Raw genomic sequence first — 19276 nt, 5'->3', positions numbered from 1 at the left:
GGAAGGGTTAGGGTTAGGGTTCGGGCTAGGGTTAGGGTTAGGGGACGGGGACGGTTTAGGGTCCAGGTGAGGGTACGACAACGCTTTAGGGGGAGCATACGTGTGAGGGCGCGGGTGAGTGTCAGCGTACGGGTTAGGATTAGGGGACGGGTTAGTGTCAGGCATCGGGGAAGTGTTAGGGTTAGGGTTCGGGCTAGGGTTAGGGTTAGGGGACGGGGACGGTTTAGGGTCCAGGTGAGGGTACGACAACGCTTTATGGGAAGCGTACGTGTGAGGGCACGGGTGAGTGTCAGCGTACGGGTTAGGATTAGGGGACGGGTGAGGGTCAGGCTTTGGGGAAGGGTTAGGGTTAGGGTTCGGGCTAGGGTTAGGGTTAGGGGACGGGGACGGTTTAGGGTCCAGGTGAGGGTACGACAACGATTTAGGGGGAGCGTACGTGTGAGGGCGCGGGTGAGTGTCAGCGTACGGGTTAGGATTAGGGGACGGGTGAGGGTCAGGCTTCGGGGAAGGGTTAGGGTAAGGGTTCGGGCTAGGGTTAGGGGACGGGGACGGGGACGGTTTAGGGTCCAGGTGAGTGTAGGACAACGCTTTGGGGGGAGCGTACGTGTGAGGGCGCGGGTGAGTGTCAGCGTACGGGTTAGGATTAGGGGACGGGTGAGGGTCAGGCTTCGGGGAAGGGTTAGGGTTAGGGTTCGGGCTAGGGTTAGGGTTAGGGGACGGGGACGGTTTAGGGTCCAGGTGAGGGTACGACAACGCTTTAGGGGGAGCGTACGTGTGAGGGCGCGGGTGAGTGTCAGCGTACGGGTTAGGATAAGGGGACGGGTAAGTGTCCGGCATCGGGGAAGTGTTAGGGTTAGGGTTCGGGCTAGGGTTAGGGTTAGGGGACGGGGACGGTTTAGGGTCCAGGTGAGGGTACGACAACGCTTTATGGGAAGCGTACGTGTGAGGGCACGGGTGAGTGTCAGCGTACGGGTTAGGATTAGGGGACGGGTGAGGGTCAGGCTTCGGGGAAGGGTTAGGGTAAGGGTTCGGGCTAGGGTTAGGGGACGGGGACGGGGACGGTTTAGGGTCCAGGTGAGTGTAGGACAACGCTTTGGGGGGAGCGTACGTGTGAGGGCGCGGGTGAGTGTCAGCGTACGGGTTAGGATTAGGGGACGGGTGAGGGTCAGGCTTCGGGGAAGGGTTAGGGTTAGGGTTCGGGCTAGGGTTAGGGTTAGGGGACGGGGACGGTTTAGGGTCCAGGTGAGGGTACGACAACGCTTTAGGGGGAGCATACGTGTGAGGGCGCGGGTGAGTGTCAGCGTACGGGTTAGGATTAGGGGACGGGTAAGTGTCAGGCATCGGGGAAGTGTTAGGGTTAGGGTTCGGGCTAGGGTTAGGCTTAGGGGACGGGGACGGTTTAGGGTCCAGGTGAGGGTACGACAACGCTTTATGGGAAGCGTACGTGTGAGGGCGCGGGTGAGTGTCAGCGTACGGGTTAGGATTAGGGGACGGGTGAGGGTCAGGCTTCGGGGAAGGGTTAGGTTTAGGGTTTGGGCTAGGGTTAGGGTTGGGGACGGGGACGGTTTAGGGTCCAGGTCAGTGTAGGACAACGCTTTGGGGTGAGCGTACGTGTGAGGGCGCGGTTGAGTGTCAGCGTACGGGTTAGGATTAGGGATCGGGTGAGGGTCAGGCTTCGGGGAACGGTTAGGGTTAGGTTTCGGGCTAGGGTTAGGGTTAGGGGACGGGGACGGTTTAGGGTCCAGGTGAGGGTACGACAACGCTTTAGGGGGAGCGTACGTGTGAGGGCGCGGGTGAGTGTCAGCGTACGGGTTAGGATTAGGGGACGGGTGAGTGTCAGGCTTCGGGGAAGGGTTAGGGTTAGGGTTCGGGCTAGGGTTAGGGTTAGGGGACGGGGAAGGTTTAGGGTCCAGGTGAGGGTACGACAACGCTGTAGGGGGAGCGTACGTGTGAGGGCGCGGGTGAATGTCAGCGTACGGGTTAGGATTAGGGGACGGGTGAGGGTCGGGCTTCGGGGAAGGGTTAGGGTTAGGGTTCGGGCTAGGGTTAGGGTTAGGGGACGGGGACGGTTTAGGGTCCAGGTGAGGGTACGACAACGCTTTAGGGGGAGCGTACGTGTGAGGGCGCGGGTGAGTGTCAGCGTACGGGTTAGGATTAGGGGACGGGTGAGGGTCAGGCTTCGGGGAAGTGTTAGGGTTAGGGTTCGGGCTAGGGTTAGGGTTAGGGGACGGGGACGGTTTAGGGTCCAGCTGAGGGTACGACAACGCTTTAGGGGGAGCGTACGTGTGAGGGCGCGGGTGAGTGTCAGCGTACGGGTTAGGATTAGGGGACGGGTGAGGGTCAGGCTTCGGGGAAGGGTTAGGGTTAGGGTTCGGGCTAGGGTTAGGGTTAGGGGACGGGGACGGTTTAGGGTCCAGGTGAGGGTACGACAACGCTTTAGGGGGAGCGTACGTGTGAGGGCGCGGGTGAGTGTCAGCGTACGGGTTAGGATTAGGGGACGGGTGAGGGTCGGGCTTCGGGGAAGGGTTAGGGTTAGGGTTCGGGCTAGGGTTAGGGTTAGGGGACGGGGACAGTTTAGGGTCCAGGTGAGGGTACGACAACGCTTTAGGGGGAGCGTACGTGTGAGGGCGCGGGTGAGTGTCAGCGTACGGGTTAGGATTAGGGGACGGGTGAGGGTCAGGCTTCGGGGAAGTGTTAGGGTTAGGGTTCGGGCTAGGGTTAGGGTTAGGGGACGGGGACGGTTTAGGGTCCAGGTGAGGGTACGACAACGCTTTAGGGGGAGCGTACGTGTGAGGGCGCGGGTGAGTGTCAGCGTACGGGTTAGGATTAGGGGACGGGTAAGTGTCAGGCTTCGGGGAAGGGTTAGGGTTAGGGTTCGGGCTAGGGTTAGGGTTAGGGGACGGGGACGGTTTAGGGTCCAGGTGAGGGTACGACAACGCTGTAGGGGGAGCGTACGTGTGAGGGCGCGGGTGAGTGTCAGCGTACGGGTTAGGATTAGGGGACGGGTGATGATCGGGCTTCGGGGACGGGTTAGGGTTAGCGTTCGGGCGAGGGTTAGGGTTAGGGGACGGGGACGGTTTAGGGTCCAGGTGAGGGTACGACAACGCTGTAGGGGGAGCGTACGTGTGAGGGCGCGGGTGAGTGTCAGCGTACGGGTTAGGATTAGGGGACGGGTGAGGGTCGGGCTTCGGGGAAGGGTTAGGGTTAGGGTTCGGGCTAGGGTTAGGGTTAGGGGACGGGGACGGTTTAGGGTCCAGGTGAGGGTACTACAACGCTTTGGGGGGAGCGTACGTGTGAGGGCGCGGGTGAGTGTCAGCGTACGGGTTAGGATTAGGGGACGGGTGAGGGTCAGGCTTCGGGGAAGGGTTAGGGTTAGGGTTAGGGCTAGGGTTAGGGTTAGGGTACGGGGACGGTTTAGGGTCCAGGTGAGGGTACGACAACGCTTTGGGGGGAGCGTACGTGTGAGGGCGCGGGTGAGTGTCAGCGTACGGGTTAGGATTAGGGGACGGGTGAGGGTCAGGCTTCGGGGAAGGGTTAGGGTTAGGGTTCGGGCTAGGGTTAGTGTTAGGGGACGGGGACGGTTTAGGGTCCAGGTGAGGGTACAACAACGCTGTAGGGGGAGCGTACGTGTGAGGGCGCGGGTGAGTGTCAGCGTACGGGTTAGGATTAGGGGACGGGTGAGGGTCAGGCTTCGGGGAAGGGTTAGGGTTAGGGTTCGGGCTAGGGTTAGGGGACGGGGACGGGGACGGTTTAGGGTCCAGGTGAGGGTACGACAACGCTTTAGGGGGAGCGTACGTGTGAGGGCGCGGGTGAGTGTCAGCGTACGGGTTAGGATTAGGGGACGGGTGAGGGTCAGGCTTCGGGGAAGGGTTAGGTTTAGGGTTTGGGCTAGGGTTAGGGTTGGGGACGGGGACGGTTTAGGGTCCAGGTCAGTGTAGGACAACGCTTTGGGGTGAGCGTACGTGTGAGGGCGCGGTTGAGTGTCAGCGTACGGTTTAGGATTAGGGATCGGGTGAGGGTCAGGCTTCGGGGAAGGGTTAGGGTTAGGTTTCGGGCTAGGGTTAGGGTTAGGGGACGGGGACGGTTTAGGGTCCAGGTGAGGGTACGACAACGCTTTAGGGGGAGCGTACGTGTGAGGGCGCGGGTGAGTGTCAGCGTACGGGTTAGGATTAGGGGACGGGTGAGTGTCAGGCTTCGGGGAAGGGTTAGGGTTAGGGTTCGGGCTAGGGTTAGGGTTAGGGGACGGGGAAGGTTTAGGGTCCAGGTGAGGGTACGACAACGCTGTAGGGGGAGCGTACGTGTGAGGGCGCGGGTGAGTGTCAGCGTACGGTTTAGGATTAGGGGACGGGTGAGGGTCGGGCTTCGGGGAAGGGTTAGGGTTAGGGTTCGGGCTAGGGTTAGGGTTAGGGGACGGGGACGGTTTAGGGTCCAGGTGAGGGTACGACAACGCTTTAGGGGGAGCGTACGTGTGAGGGCGCGGGTGAGTGTCAGCGTACGGGTTAGTTTTAGGGGACGGGTGAGGGTCAGGCTTCGGGGAAGGGTTAGGGTTAGGTTTCGGGCTAGGGTTAGGGTTAGGGGACGGGGACGGTTTAGGGTCCAGGTGAGGGTACGACAACGCTTTAGGGGGAGCGTACGTGTGAGGGTGCGGGTGAGTGTCAGCGTACGGGTTAGGATTAGGGGACGGGTGAGGGTCAGGCTTCGGGGAAGGATTAGGGTTAGGGTTCGGGCTAGGGTTAGGGTTAGGGGACGGGGACGGTTTAGGGTCCAGGTGAGGGTACTACAACGCTTTGGGGGGAGCGTACGTGTGAGGGCGCGGGTGAGTGTCAGCGTACGGGTTAGGATTAGGGGACAGGTGAGGTTCAGGCTTCGGGGAAGGGTTAGGGTTAGGGTTCGGGCTAGGGTTAGGGTTAGGGGACGGGGACGGTTTAGGGTCCAGGTGAGGGTACGACAACGCTTTGGGGGGAGCGTACGTGTGAGGGCGCGGGTGAGTGTCAGCGTACGGGTTAGGATTAGGGGACGGGTGAGGGTCAGGCTTCGGGGAAGGGTTAGGGTTAGGGTTCGGGCTAGGGTTAGTGTTAGGGGCCGGGGACGGTTTAGGGTCCAGGTGAGTGTACGACAACGCTTTAGGGGGAGCGTACGTGTGAGGGCGCGGGTGAGTGTCAGCGTACGGGTTAGGATTAGGGGACGGGTGAGGGTCAGGCTTCGGGGAAGGGTTAGGGTTAGGGATCGGGCTAGGGTTAGGGGACGGGGACGGGGACGGTTTAGGGTCCAGGTGAGGGTACAACAACGCTTTAGGGGGAGCGTACGTGTGAGGGCGCGGGTGAGTGTCAGCGTACGGGTTAGGATTTGGGGACGGGTGAGGGTCAGGCTTCGGGGAAGGGTTAGGTTTAGGGTTCGGGCTAGGGTTAGGGTTAGGGGACGGGGACGGTTTAGGGTCCAGGTGAGGGTACGACAACGCTTTAGGGGGAGCGTACGTGTGAGGGCGCGGGTGAGTGTCAGCGTACGGGTTAGGATTAGGGGACGGGTGAGGGTCAGGCTTCGGGGAAGGGTTAGGGTAAGGGTTCGGGCTAGGGTTAGGGGACGGGGACGGGGACGGTTTAGGGTCCAGGTGAGTGTAGGACAACGCTTTGGGGGGAGCGTACGTGTGAGGGCGCGGGTGAGTGTCAGCGTACGGGTTAGGATTAGGGGACGGGTGAGGGTCAGGCTTCGGGGAAGGGTTAGGGTTAGGGTTCGGGCTAGGGTTAGGGTTAGGGGACGGGGACGGTTTAGGGTCCAGGTGAGGGTACGACAACGCTTTAGGGGGAGCATACGTGTGAGGGCGCGGGTGAGTGTCAGCGTACGGGTTAGGATTAGGGGACGGGTTAGTGTCAGGCATCGGGGAAGTGTTAGGGTTAGGGTTCGGGCTAGGGTTAGGGTTAGGGGACGGGGACGGTTTAGGGTCCAGGTGAGGGTACGACAACGCTTTATGGGAAGCGTACGTGTGAGGGCACGGGTGAGTGTCAGCGTACGGGTTAGGATTAGGGGACGGGTGAGGGTCAGGCTTTGGGGAAGGGTTAGGGTTAGGGTTCGGGCTAGGGTTAGGGTTAGGGGACGGGGACGGTTTATGGTCCAGGTGAGGGTACGACAACGATTTAGGGGGAGCGTACGTGTGAGGGCGCGGGTGAGTGTCAGCGTACGGGTTAGGATTAGGGGACGGGTGAGGGTCAGGCTTCGGGGAAGGGTTAGGGTAAGGGTTCGGGCTAGGGTTAGGGGACGGGGACGGGGACGGTTTAGGGTCCAGGTGAGTGTAGGACAACGCTTTGGGGGGAGCGTACGTGTGAGGGCGCGGGTGAGTGTCAGCGTACGGGTTAGGATTAGGGGACGGGTGAGGGTCAGGCTTCGGGGAAGGGTTAGGGTTAGGGTTCGGGCTAGGGTTAGGGTTAGGGGACGGGGACGGTTTAGGGTCCAGGTGAGGGTACGACAACGCTTTAGGGGGAGCGTACGTGTGAGGGCGCGGGTGAGTGTCAGCGTACGGGTTAGGATAAGGGGACGGGTAAGTGTCCGGCATCGGGGAAGTGTTAGGGTTAGGGTTCGGGCTAGGGTTAGGGTTAGGGGACGGGGACGGTTTAGGGTCCAGGTGAGGGTACGACAACGCTTTATGGGAAGCGTACGTGTGAGGGCACGGGTGAGTGTCAGCGTACGGGTTAGGATTAGGGGACGGGTGAGGGTCAGGCTTCGGGGAAGGGTTAGGGTAAGGGTTCGGGCTAGGGTTAGGGGACGGGGACGGGGACGGTTTAGGGTCCAGGTGAGTGTAGGACAACGCTTTGGGGGGAGCGTACGTGTGAGGGCGCGGGTGAGTGTCAGCGTACGGGTTAGGATTAGGGGACGGGTGAGGGTCAGGCTTCGGGGAAGGGTTAGGGTTAGGGTTCGGGCTAGGGTTAGGGTTAGGGGACGGGGACGGTTTAGGGTCCAGGTGAGGGTACGACAACGCTTTAGGGGGAGCATACGTGTGAGGGCGCGGGTGAGTGTCAGCGTACGGGTTAGGATTAGGGGACGGGTAAGTGTCAGGCATCGGGGAAGTGTTAGGGTTAGGGTTCGGGCTAGGGTTAGGGTTAGGGGACGGGGACGGTTTAGGGTCCAGGTGAGGGTACGACAACGCTTTATGGGAAGCGTACGTGTGAGGGCGCGGGTGAGTGTCAGCGTACGGGTTAGGATTAGGGGACGGGTGAGGGTCAGGCTTCGGGGAAGGGTTAGGTTTAGGGTTTGGGCTAGGGTTAGGGTTGGGGACGGGGACGGTTTAGGGTCCAGGTCAGTGTAGGACAACGCTTTGGGGTGAGCGTACGTGTGAGGGCGCGGTTGAGTGTCAGCGTACGGGTTAGGATTAGGGATCGGGTGAGGGTCAGGCTTCGGGGAACGGTTAGGGTTAGGTTTCGGGCTAGGGTTAGGGTTAGGGGACGGGGACGGTTTAGGGTCCAGGTGAGGGTACGACAACGCTTTAGGGGGAGCGTACGTGTGAGGGCGCGGGTGAGTGTCAGCGTACGGGTTAGGATTAGGGGACGGGTGAGTGTCAGGCTTCGGGGAAGGGTTAGGGTTAGGGTTCGGGCTAGGGTTAGGGTTAGGGGACGGGGAAGGTTTAGGGTCCAGGTGAGGGTACGACAACGCTGTAGGGGGAGCGTACGTGTGAGGGCGCGGGTGAGTGTCAGCGTACGGGTTAGGATTAGGGGACGGGTGAGGGTCGGGCTTCGGGGAAGGGTTAGGGTTAGGGTTCGGGCTAGGGTTAGGGTTAGGGGACGGGGACGGTTTAGGGTCCAGGTGAGGGTACGACAACGCTTTAGGGGGAGCGTACGTGTGAGGGCGCGGGTGAGTGTCAGCGTACGGGTTAGGATTAGGGGACGGGTGAGGGTCAGGCTTCGGGGAAGTGTTAGGGTTAGGGTTCGGGCTAGGGTTAGGGTTAGGGGACGGGGACGGTTTAGGGTCCAGCTGAGGGTACGACAACGCTTTAGGGGGAGCGTACGTGTGAGGGCGCGGGTGAGTGTCAGCGTACGGGTTAGGATTAGGGGACGGGTGAGGGTCAGGCTTCGGGGAAGGGTTAGGGTTAGGGTTCGGGCTAGGGTTAGGGTTAGGGGACGGGGACGGTTTAGGGTCCAGGTGAGGGTACGACAACGCTTTAGGGGGAGCGTACGTGTGAGGGCGCGGGTGAGTGTCAGCGTACGGGTTAGGATTAGGGGACGGGTGAGGGTCGGGCTTCGGGGAAGGGTTAGGGTTAGGGTTCGGGCTAGGGTTAGGGTTAGGGGACGGGGACGGTTTAGGGTCCAGGTGAGGGTACGACAACGCTTTAGGGGGAGCATACGTGTGAGGGCGCGGGTGAGTGTCAGCGTACGGGTTAGGATTAGGGGACGGGTGAGGGTCAGGCTTCGGGGAAGGGTTAGGGTTAGGGTTCGGGCTAGGCTTAGGGTTAGGGGACGGGGACGGTTTAGGGTCCAGGTGAGGGTACGACAACGCTTTAGGGGGAGCGTACGTGTGAGGGCGTGGGTGAGTGTCAGCGTACGGGTTAGGATTAGGGGACGGGTGAGTGTCAGGCTTCGGGGAAGGGTTAGGGTTAGGGTTCGGGCTACGGTTAGGGTTAGGGGACGGGGACGGTTTAGGGTCCAGGTGAGGGTACGACAACGCTTTAGGGGGAGCGTACGTGTGAGGGCGCGGGTGAGTGTCAGCGTACGGGTTAGGATTAGGGGACGGGTGAGGGTCAGGCTTCGGGGAAGGGTTAGGGTTAGGGTTCGGGCTAGGGTTAGGGTTAGGGGACGGGGACGGTTTAGGGTCCAGGTGAGGGTACGACAACGCTTTAGGGGGAGCGTACGTGTGAGGGAGCGGGTGAGTGTCAGCATACGGGTTAGGATTAGGGGACGGGTGAGGGTCAGGCTTCGGGGAAGGGTTAGGTTTAGGGTTCGGGCTAGGATTAGGGTTAGGGGACGGGGACGGTTTAGGGTCCAGGTGAGGGTACGAGAACGCTTTAGGGGGAGCGTACGTGTGAGGGCGCGGGTGAGTGTCAGCGTACGGGTTAGGATTAGGGGACGGGTGAGTGTTTGGCTTCGTGGAAGGGTTAGGGTTAGGGTTCGGGCTAGGGTTAGGGTTAGGGGACGGGGACGGTTTAGGGTCCAGGTGAGGGTACGACAACGCTTTAGGGGGAGCATACGTGTGAGGGCGCGGGTGAGTGTCATCGTACGGGTTAGGATTAGGGGACGGGTGAGGGTCAGGCTTCGGGGAAGGGTTAGGGTTAGGGTTCGGGCTAGGGTTAGGGTTAGGGGACGGGGACGGTTTAGGGTCCAGGTGAGGGTACGACAACGCTTTAGGGGGAGCGTACGTGTGAGGGTGCGGGTGAGTGTCAGCGTACGGGTTAGGATTAGGGGACGGGTGAGGGTCAGGCTTCGGGGAAGGGTTAGGGTTAGGGTTCGGGCTAGGGTTAGGGTTAGGGGACGGGGACGGTTTAGGGTCCAGGTGAGGGTACGACAACGCTTTAGGGGGAGCGTACGTGTGAGGGCACGGGTGAGTGTCAGCGTACGGGTTAGGATTAGGGGACGGGTGAGGGTCAGGCTTCAGGGAAGGGTTAGGGTTAGGGTTCGGGCTAGGGTTAGGGGACGGGGACGGGGACGGTTTAGGGTCCAGGTGAGGGTATGACAACGCTTTAGGGGGAGCGTACGTGTGAGGGAGCGGGTGAGTGTCAGCATACGGGTTAGGATTAGGGGACGGGTGAGGGTCAGGCTTCGGGGAAGGGTTAGGTTTAGGGTTCGGGCTAGGGTTAGGGTTAGGGGACGGGGACGGTTTAGGGTCCAGGTGAGGGTACGACAACGCTTTAGGGGGAGCGTACGTGTGAGGGCGCGGGTGAGTGTCAGCGTACGGGTTAGGATTAGGGGACGGGTGAGGGTCAGGCTTCGGGGAAGGGTTAGGGTTAGGGTTCAGGCTAGGGTTAGGGTTAGGGGACGGGGACGGTTTAGGGTCCAGGTGAGGGTATGACAACGCTTTAGGGGGAGCGTACGTGTGAGGGCGCGGGTGAGTGTCAGCGTACGTGTTAGGATTAGGGGACGGGTGAGGGTCAGGCTTCGGGGAAGGTTTAGGGTTAGGGTTTGGGCTAGGGTTAGGGTTAGGGGACGGGGACGGTTTAGGGTCCAGGTGAGGGTACGACAACGCTTTAGGGGGAGCGTACGTGTGAGGGCGCGGGTGAGTGTCAGCGTACGGGTTAGGATTAGGGGACGGGTGAGGGTCAGGCTTCGGGGAAGTGTTAGGGTTAGGGTTCGGGCTAGGGTTAGGGTTAGGGGAAGGGGACGGTTTAGTGTCCAGGTGAGGGTACGACAACGCTTTAGGGGGAACGTACGTGTGAGGGCGCGGGTGAGTGTCAGCGTACGGGTTAGGATTAGGGGACGTGTGAGGGTCAGGCTTCGGGGAAGGGTTAGGGTTAGGGTTCGGGCTAGGGTTAGGGTTAGGGGACGGGGTGGTTTAGGGTCCAGGTGAGGGTACGACAACGCTTTAGGGGGAGCGTACGTGTGAGGGCGCGGGTGAGTGTCAGCGTACGGGTTAGGATTAGGGGACGGGTGAGTGTCAGGCTTCGGGGAAGGGTTAGGGTTAGGGTTCGGGCTAGGGTTAGGGTTAGGGGACGGGGACGGTTTAGGGTCCAGGTGAGGGTACGACAACGCTTTAGGGGGAGCGTACGTGTGAGGGCGCGGGTGAGTGTCAGCGTATGGGTTAGGATTAGGGGACGGGTGAGGGTCAGGCTTCGGGGAAGGGTTAGGGTTAGGGTTCGGGCTAGGGTTAGGGTTAGGGGACGGGGACGGTTTAGGGTCCAGGTGAGGGTACGACAACGCTTTAGGGGGAGCGTACGTGTGAGGGCGCGGGTGAGTGTCAGCGTATGGGTTAGGATTAGGGGACGGGTGAGGGTCAGGCTTCGGGGAAGGGTTAGGGTTAGGGTTGGGGCTAGGGTTAGGGTTAGGGGCCGGGGACGGTTTAGGTTCCAGGTGAGGGTACGACAACGCTTTAGGGGGAGCGTACGTGTGAGGGCGCGGGTGAGTGTCAGCGTACGGGTTAGGATTAGGGGATGGGTGAGGGTCAGGCTTCGGGGAAGGGTTAGGGTTGGGGTTCGGGCTAGGGTTAGGGTTAGGGGACGGGGACGGTTTAGGGTCCAGGTGAGAGTACGACAACGCTTTAGGGGGAGCCTACGTGTGAGGGCGCGGGTGAGTGTCAGCGTACGGGTTAGGATTAGGGGACGGGTGAGGGTCAGGCTTCGGGGAAGGGTGAGGGTTAGGGTTCGGGCTAGGCTTAGGGTTAGGGGACGGGGACGGTTTAGGGTCCAGGTGAGGGTACGACAACGCTTTAGGGGGAGCGTACGTGTGAGGGCGTGGGTGAGTGTCAGCGTACGGGTTAGGATTAGGGGACGGGTGAGGGTCAGGCTTCGGGGAAGGGTTAGGGTTAGGGTTCGGGCTAGGGTTAGGGTTAGGGGACGGGGACGGTTTAGGGTCCAGGTGAGGGTACGACAACGCTTTAGGGGGAGCGTACGTGTGAGGGCGCGGGTGAGTGTCAGCGTACGGGTTAGGATTAGGGGACGGGTGAGGGTCAGGCTTCGGGGAAGGGTTAGGGTTAGGGTTCGGGCTAGGGTTAGGGTTAGGGGACGGGGACGGTTTAGGGTCCAGGTGAGGGTACGACAACGCTTTAGGGGGAGCGTACGTGTGAGGGAGCGGGTGAGTGTCAGCATACGGGTTAGGATTAGGGGACGGGTGAGGGTCAGGCTTCGGGGAAGGGTTAGGTTTAGGGTTCGGGCTAGGATTAGGGTTAGGGGACGGGGACGGTTTAGGGTCCAGGTGAGGGTACGAGAACGCTTTAGGGGGAGCGTACGTGTGAGGGCGCGGGTGAGTGTCAGCGTACGGGTTAGGATTAGGGGACGGGTGAGTGTTTGGCTTCGTGGAAGGGTTAGGGTTAGGGTTCGGGCTAGGGTTAGGGTTAGGGGACGGGGACGGTTTAGGGTCCAGGTGAGGGTACGACAACGCTTTAGGGGGAGCGTACGTGTGAGGGCGCGGGTGAGTGTCATCGTACGGGTTAGGATTAGGGGACGGGTGAGGGTCAGGCTTCGGGGAAGGGTTAGGGTTAGGGTTCGGGCTAGGGTTAGGGTTAGGGGACGGGGACGGTTTAGGGTCCAGGTGAGGGTACGACAACGCTTTAGGGGGAGCGTACGTGTGAGGGTGCGGGTGAGTGTCAGCGTACGGGTTAGGATTAGGGGACGGGTGAGGGTCAGGCTTCGGGGAAGGGTTAGGGTTAGGGTTCGGGCTAGGGTTAGGGTTAGGGGACGGGGACGGTTTAGGGTCCAGGTGAGGGTACGACAACGCTTTAGGGGGAGCGTACGTGTGAGGGCACGGGTGAGTGTCAGCGTACGGGTTAGGATTAGGGGACGGGTGAGGGTCAGGCTTCAGGGAAGGGTTAGGGTTAGGGTTCGGGCTAGGGTTAGGGGACGGGGACGGGGACGGTTTAGGGTCCAGGTGAGGGTACGACAACGCTTTAGGGGGAGCGTACGTGTGAGGGAGCGGGTGAGTGTCAGCATACGGGTTAGGATTAGGGGACGGGTGAGGGTCAGGCTTCGGGGAAGGGTTAGGTTTAGGGTTCGGGCTAGGGTTAGGGTTAGGGGACGGGGACGGTTTAGGGTCCAGGTGAGGGTACGACAACGCTTTAGGGGGAGCGTACGTGTGAGGGCGCGGGTGAGTGTCAGCGTACGGGTTAGGATTAGGGGACGGGTGAGGGTCAGGCTTCGGGGAAGGGTTAGGGTTAGGGTTCAGGCTAGGGTTAGGGTTAGGGGACGGGGACGGTTTAGGGTCCAGGTGAGCGTATGACAACGCTTTAGGGGGAGCGTACGTGTGAGGGCGCGGGTGAGTGTCAGCGTACGGGTTAGGATTAGGGGACGGGTGAGGGTCAGGCTTCGGGGAAGGGTTAGGGTTAGGGTTCGGGCTAGGGTTAGGGTTAGGGGACGGGGACGGTTTAGGGTCCAGGTGAGGGTACGACAACGCTTTAGGGAGAGCGTACGTGTGAGGGGGCGGGTGAGTGTCAGCGTACGGGTTAGGATTAGGGGACGGGTGAGGGTCAGGCTTCGGGGAAGGGTTAGGGTTAGGGTTCGGGCTAGGGTTAGGGTTAGGGGACGGGGACGGTTTAGGGTCCAGGTGAGGGTACGACAACGCTTTAGGGGGAGCGTACGTGTGAGGGCGCGGGTGAGTGTCAGCGTACGGGTTAGCATTAGGGGACGGGTGAGGGTCAGGCTTCGGGGAAGGGTTAGGGTTAGGGTTCGGGCTAGGGTTAGGGTTAGAGGACGGGGACGGTTTAGGGTCCAGGTGAGGGTACGACAACGCTTTAGGGGGAGCCTACGTGTGAGGGCGCGGGTGAGTGTCAGCGTACGGGTTAGGATTAGGGGACGGGTGAGGGTCAGGCTTCGGGGAAGGGTTAGGGTTAGGGTTCGGGCTAGGGTTAGGGTTAGGGGACGGGGACGGTTTAGGGTCCAGGTGAGGGTACGACAACGATTTAGTGGGAGCGTACGTGTGAGGGCGCGCGTGAGTGTCAGCGTACGGGTTAGGATTAGGGGACGGCTGAGGGTCAGGCTTCGGGGAAGGGTTAGGTTTAGGGTTCGGGCTAGGGTTAGGGTTAGGGGACGGGGACGGTTTAGGGTCCAGGTGAGGGTACGACAACGCTTTAGGGGGAGCGTACGTGTGAGGGCGTGGGTGAGTGTCAGCGTACGGGTTAGGATTAGGGGACGGGTGAGGGTCAGGCTTCGGGGAAGGGTTAGGTTTAGGGTTCGGGGTAGGATTAGGGTTAGAGGACGGGGACGGTTTAGGGTCCAGGTGAGGGTATGACAACGCTTTAGGGGGAGCGTACGTGTGAGGGCGCGGGTGAGTGTCAGCGTACGGGTTAGGATTAGGGGACAGGTGAGTGTTTGGCTTCGTGGAAGGGTTAGGGTTAGGGTTCGGGCTAGGGTTAGGGTTAGGGGACGGGGACGGTTTAGGGTCCAGGTGAGGGTACGACAACGCTTTAGGGGGAGCGTACGTGTGAGGGCACGGGTGAGTGTCATCGTACGGGTTAGGATTAGGGGACGGGTGAGGGTCAGGCTTCGGGGAAGGGTTAGGGTTAGGGTTCGGGCTAGGGTTAGGGTTAGGGGACGGGGACGGTTTAGGGTCCAGGTGAGGGTACGACAACGCTTTAGGGGGAGCGTACGTGTGAGGGCGCGGGTGAGTGTCAGCGTACGGGTTAGGATTAGGGGATGGGTGAGGGTCAGGCTTCGGGGAAGGGTTAGGGTTAGGGTTCGGGCTAGGGTTAGGGTTAGGGGACGGGGACGGTTTAGGGTCCAGGTGAGGGTACGACAACGCTTTAGGGGGAGCGTACGTGTGAGGGCGCGGGTGAGTGTCAGCGTACGGGTTAGGATTAGGGGACGGGTGAGGGTCAGGTTTCGCGGAAGGGTTAAAGTTAGGGTTCGGGCTAGGGTTAGGTTTAGGGGATGGGGACGGTTTAGGGTCCAGGTGAGGGTACGACAACGCTTTAGGGGGAGCGTACGTGTGAGGGCACGGGTGAGTGTCAGCGTACGGGTTAGGATTAGGGGACGGGTGAGGGTCAGGCTTCGGGGAAGGGTTAGGGTTAGGGTTCGGGCTAGGGTTAGGGTTAGGGGCCGGGGACGGTTTAGGGTCCAGGTGAGGGTACGACAACGCTTTAGGGGGAGCGTACGTGTGAGGGCGCGGGTGAGTGTCAGTGTACGGGTTAGGATTAGGGGACGGGTGAGGATCAGGCTTCGGGGAAGGGTTAGGGTTAGGGTTCGGGCTAGGGTTAGGGTTAGGTGACGGGGACGGTTTAGGGTCCAGGTGAGGGTACGACAACGCTTTAGGGGCAGAGTACGTGTGAGGGCGTGGGTGAGTGTCAGCGTACGAGTTAGGATTAGGGGACGGGTGAGGGTCAGGCTTCGGGGAAGGGTTAGGGTTCGGGCTAGGGTTAGGGTTAGGGGACGGGGACGGTTTAGGGTCCAGGTGAGGGTACGACAACGCTTTAGGGGGAGCGTACGTGTGAGGGCGCGGGTGAGTGTCAGCGTACGGGTTAGGATTAGGGGACGGGTGAGGGTCAGGCTTCGGGGAAGGGTTAGGGTTAGGGTTCGGGCTAGGGTTAGGGTTAGGGGACGGGGACGGTTTAGGGTCCAGGTGAGGGTACGACAACGCTTTAGGGGGAGCGTATGTGTGAGGGCGCGGGTGAGTGTCAGCGTACGGGTTAGGATTAGGGGACGGGTGAGTGTCAGGCTTCGGGGAAGGGTTAGGGTTAGGGTTCGGGCTAGGGTTAGGGTTAGGGGATGGGGACGGTTTAGGGTCCAGGTGAGGGTACGACAACGCTTTAGGGGGAGCGTACGTGTGAGGGCGCGGGTGAGTGTCACCGTACGGGTTAGGATTAGGGGACGGGTGAGGGTCAGGCTTCGGGGAAGGGTTAGGGTTAGGGTTCGGGCTAGGGTTAGGGTTAGGGGACGGGGACGGTTTAGGGTCCAGGTGAGGGTACGACAACGCTTTAGGGGGAGCCTACGTGTGAGGGCGCGGGTGAGTGTCAGCGTACGGTTTAGGATTAGGGGACGGGTGAGGGTCAGGCTTCGGGGAAGGGTTAGGGTTAGGGTTCGGGCTAGGGTTAGGGTTAGGGGACGGGGACGGTTTAGGGTCCAGGTGAGGGTACGACAACGCTTTAGGGGGAGCGTACGTGTGAGGGCGCGGGTGAGTGTCAGCGTACGGGTTAGGATTAGGGGACGGGTGAGGGTCAGGCTTCGGGGAAGGGTTAGGGTTAGGGTTCGGGCTAGGGTTAGGGTTAGGGGACGGGGACGGTTTAGGTTCCAGGTGAGGGTACGACAACGCTTTAGGGGGAGCGTACGTGTGAGGGCGCGGGTGAGTGTCAGCGTACGGGTTAGGATTAGGGGATGGGTGAGGGTCAGGCTTCGGGGAAGGGTTAGGGTTGGGGTTCGGGCTAGGGTTAGGGTTAGGGGACGGGGACGGTTTAGGGTCCAGGTGAGAGTACGACAACGCTTTAGGGGGAGCCTACGTGTGAGGGCGCGGGTGAGTGTCAGCGTACGGGTTAGGATTAGGGGACGGGTGAGGGTCAGGCTTCGGGGAAGGGTGAGGGTTAGGGTTCGGGCTAGGCTTAGGGTTAGGGGACGGGGACGGTTTAGGGTCCAGGTGAGGGTACGACAACGCTTTAGGGGGAGCGTACGTGTGAGGGCGTGGGTGAGTGTCAGCGTACGGGTTAGGATTAGGGGACGGGTGAGGGTCAGGCTTCGGGGAAGGGTTAGGGTTAGGGTTCGGGCTAGGGTTAGGGTTAGGGGACGGGGACGGTTTAGGGTCCAGGTGAGGGTACGACAACGCTTTAGGGGGAGCGTACGTGTGAGGGCGCGGGTGAGTGTCAGCGTACGGGTTAGGATTAGGGGACGGGTGAGGGTCAGGCTTCGGGGAAGGGTTAGGGTTAGGGTTCGGGCTAGGGTTAGGGTTAGGGGACGGGGACGGTTTAGGGTCCAGGTGAGGGTACGACAACGCTTTAGGGGGAGCGTACGTGTGAGGGAGCGGGTGAGTGTCAGCATACGGGTTAGGATTAGGGGACGGGTGAGGGTCAGGCTTCGGGGAAGGGTTAGGTTTAGGGTTCGGGCTAGGATTAGGGTTAGGGGACGGGGACGGTTTAGGGTCCAGGTGAGGGTACGAGAACGCTTTAGGGGGAGCGTACGTGTGAGGGCGCGGGTGAGTGTCAGCGTACGGGTTAGGATTAGGGGACGGGTGAGTGTTTGGCTTCGTGGAAGGGTTAGGGTTAGGGTTCGGGCTAGGGTTAGGGTTAGGGGACGGGGACGGTTTAGGGTCCAGGTGAGGGTACGACAACGCTTTAGGGGGAGCGTACGTGTGAGGGCGCGGGTGAGTGTCATCGTACGGGTTAGGATTAGGGGACGGGTGAGGGTCAGGCTTCGGGGAAGGGTTAGGGTTAGGGTTCGGGCTAGGGTTAGGGTTAGGGGACGGGGACGGTTTAGGGTCCAGGTGAGGGTACGACAACGCTTTAGGGGGAGCGTACGTGTGAGGGTGCGGGTGAGTGTCAGCGTACGGGTTAGGATTAGGGGACGGGTGAGGGTCAGGCTTCGGGGAAGGGTTAGGGTTAGGGTTCGGGCTAGGGTTAGGGTTAGGGGACGGGGACGGTTTAGGGTCCAGGTGAGGGTACGACAACGCTTTAGGGGGAGCGTACGTGTGAGGGCACGGGTGAGTGTCAGCGTACGGGTTAGGATTAGGGGACGGGTGAGGGTCAGGCTTCAGGGAAGGGTTAGGGTTAGGGTTCGGGCTAGGGTTAGGGGACGGGGACGGGGACGGTTTAGGGTCCAGGTGAGGGTACGACAACGCTTTAGGGGGAGCGTACGTGTGAGGGAGCGGGTGAGTGTCAGCATACGGGTTAGGATTAGGGGACGGGTGAGGGTCAGGCTTCGGGGAAGGGTTAGGTTTAGGGTTCGGGCTAGGGTTAGGGTTAGGGGACGGGGACGGTTTAGGGTCCAGGTGAGGGTACGACAACGCTTTAGGGGGAGCGTACGTGTGAGGGCGCGGGTGAGTGTCAGCGTACGGGTTAGGATTAGGGGACGGGTGAGGGTCAGGCTTCGGGGAAGGGTTAGGGTTAGGGTTCAGGCTAGGGTTAGGGTTAGGGGACGGGGACGGTTTAGGGTCCAGGTGAGCGTGTGACAACGCTTTAGGGGGAGCGTACGTGTGAGGGCGCGGGTGAGTGTCAGCGTACGGGTTAGGATTAGGGGACGGGTGAGGGTCAGGCTTCGGGGAAGGGTTAGGGTTAGGGTTCGGGCTAGGGTTAGGGTTAGGGGACGGGGACGGTTTAGGGTCCAGGTGAGGGTACGACAACGCTTTAGGGAGAGCGTACGTGTGAGGGGGCGGGTGAGTGTCAGCGTACGGGTTAGGATTAGGGGACGGGTGAGGGTCAGGCTTCGGGGAAGGGTTAGGGTTAGGGTTCGGGCTAGGGTTAGGGTTAGGGGACGGGGACGGTTTAGGGTCCAGGTGAGGGTACGACAACGCTTTAGGGGGAGCGTACGTGTGAGGGCGCGGGTGAGTGTCAGCGTACGGGTTAGCATTAGGGGACGGGTGAGGGTCAGGCTTCGGGGAAGGGTTAGGGTTAGGGTTCGGGCTAGGGTTAGGGTTAGAGGACGGGGACGGTTTAGGGTCCAGGTGAGGGTACGACAACGCTTTAGGGGGAGCCTACGTGTGAGGGCGCGGGTGAGTGTCAGCGTACGGGTTAGGATTAGGGGACGGGTGAGGGTCAGGCTTCGGGGAAGGGTTAGGGTTAGGGTTCGGGCTAGGGTTAGGGTTAGGGGACGGGGACGGTTTAGGGTCCAGGTGAGGGTACGACAACGATTTAGTGGGAGCGTACGTGTGAGGGCGCGCGTGAGTGTCAGCGTACGGGTTAGGATTAGGGGACGGCTGAGGGTCAGGCTTCGGGGAAGGGTTAGGTTTAGGGTTCGGGCTAGGGTTAGGGTTAGGGGACGGGGACGGTTTAGGGTCCAGGTGAGGGTACGACAACGCTTTAGGGGGAGCGTACGTGTGAGGGCGTGGGTGAGTGTCAGCGTACGGGTTAGGATTAGGGGACGGGTGAGGGTCAGGCTTCGGGGAAGGGTTAGGTTTAGGGTTCGGGGTAGGATTAGGGTTAGAGGACGGGGACGGTTTAGGGTCCAGGTGAGGGTATGACAACGCTTTAGGGGGAGCGTACGTGTGAGGGCGCGGGTGAGTGTCAGCGTACGGGTTAGGATTAGGGGACAGGTGAGTGTTTGGCTTCGTGGAAGGGTTAGGGTTAGGGTTCGGGCTAGGGTTAGGGTTAGGGGACGGGGACGGTTTAGGGTCCAGGTGAGGGTACGACAACGCTTTAGGGGGAGCGTACGTGTGAGGGCACGGGTGAGTGTCATCGTACGGGTTAGGATTAGGGGACGGGTGAGGGTCAGGCTTCGGGGAAGGGTTAGGGTTAGGGTTCGGGCTAGGGTTAGGGTTAGGGGACGGGGACGGTTTAGGGTCCAGGTGAGGGTACGACAACGCTTTAGGGGGAGCGTACGTGTGAGGGCGCGGGTGAGTGTCAGCGTACGGGTTAGGATTAGGGGATGGGTGAGGGTCAGGCTTCGGGGAAGGGTTAGGGTTAGGGTTCGGGCTAGGGTTAGGGTTAGGGGACGGGGACGGTTTAGGGTCCAGGTGAGGGTACGACAACGCTTTAGGGGGAGCGTACGTGTGAGGGCGCGGGTGAGTGTCAGCGTACGGGT

Source organism: Orcinus orca, chromosome 16 (genome assembly GCF_937001465.1).
Source record: "Orcinus orca chromosome 16, mOrcOrc1.1, whole genome shotgun sequence".
In the NCBI taxonomy this organism is placed as follows: Eukaryota; Metazoa; Chordata; class Mammalia; order Artiodactyla; family Delphinidae; genus Orcinus; species Orcinus orca.
The sequence above is the reverse complement of the archived record's forward strand: the minus strand, read 5'-3'. Positions refer to the sequence as shown.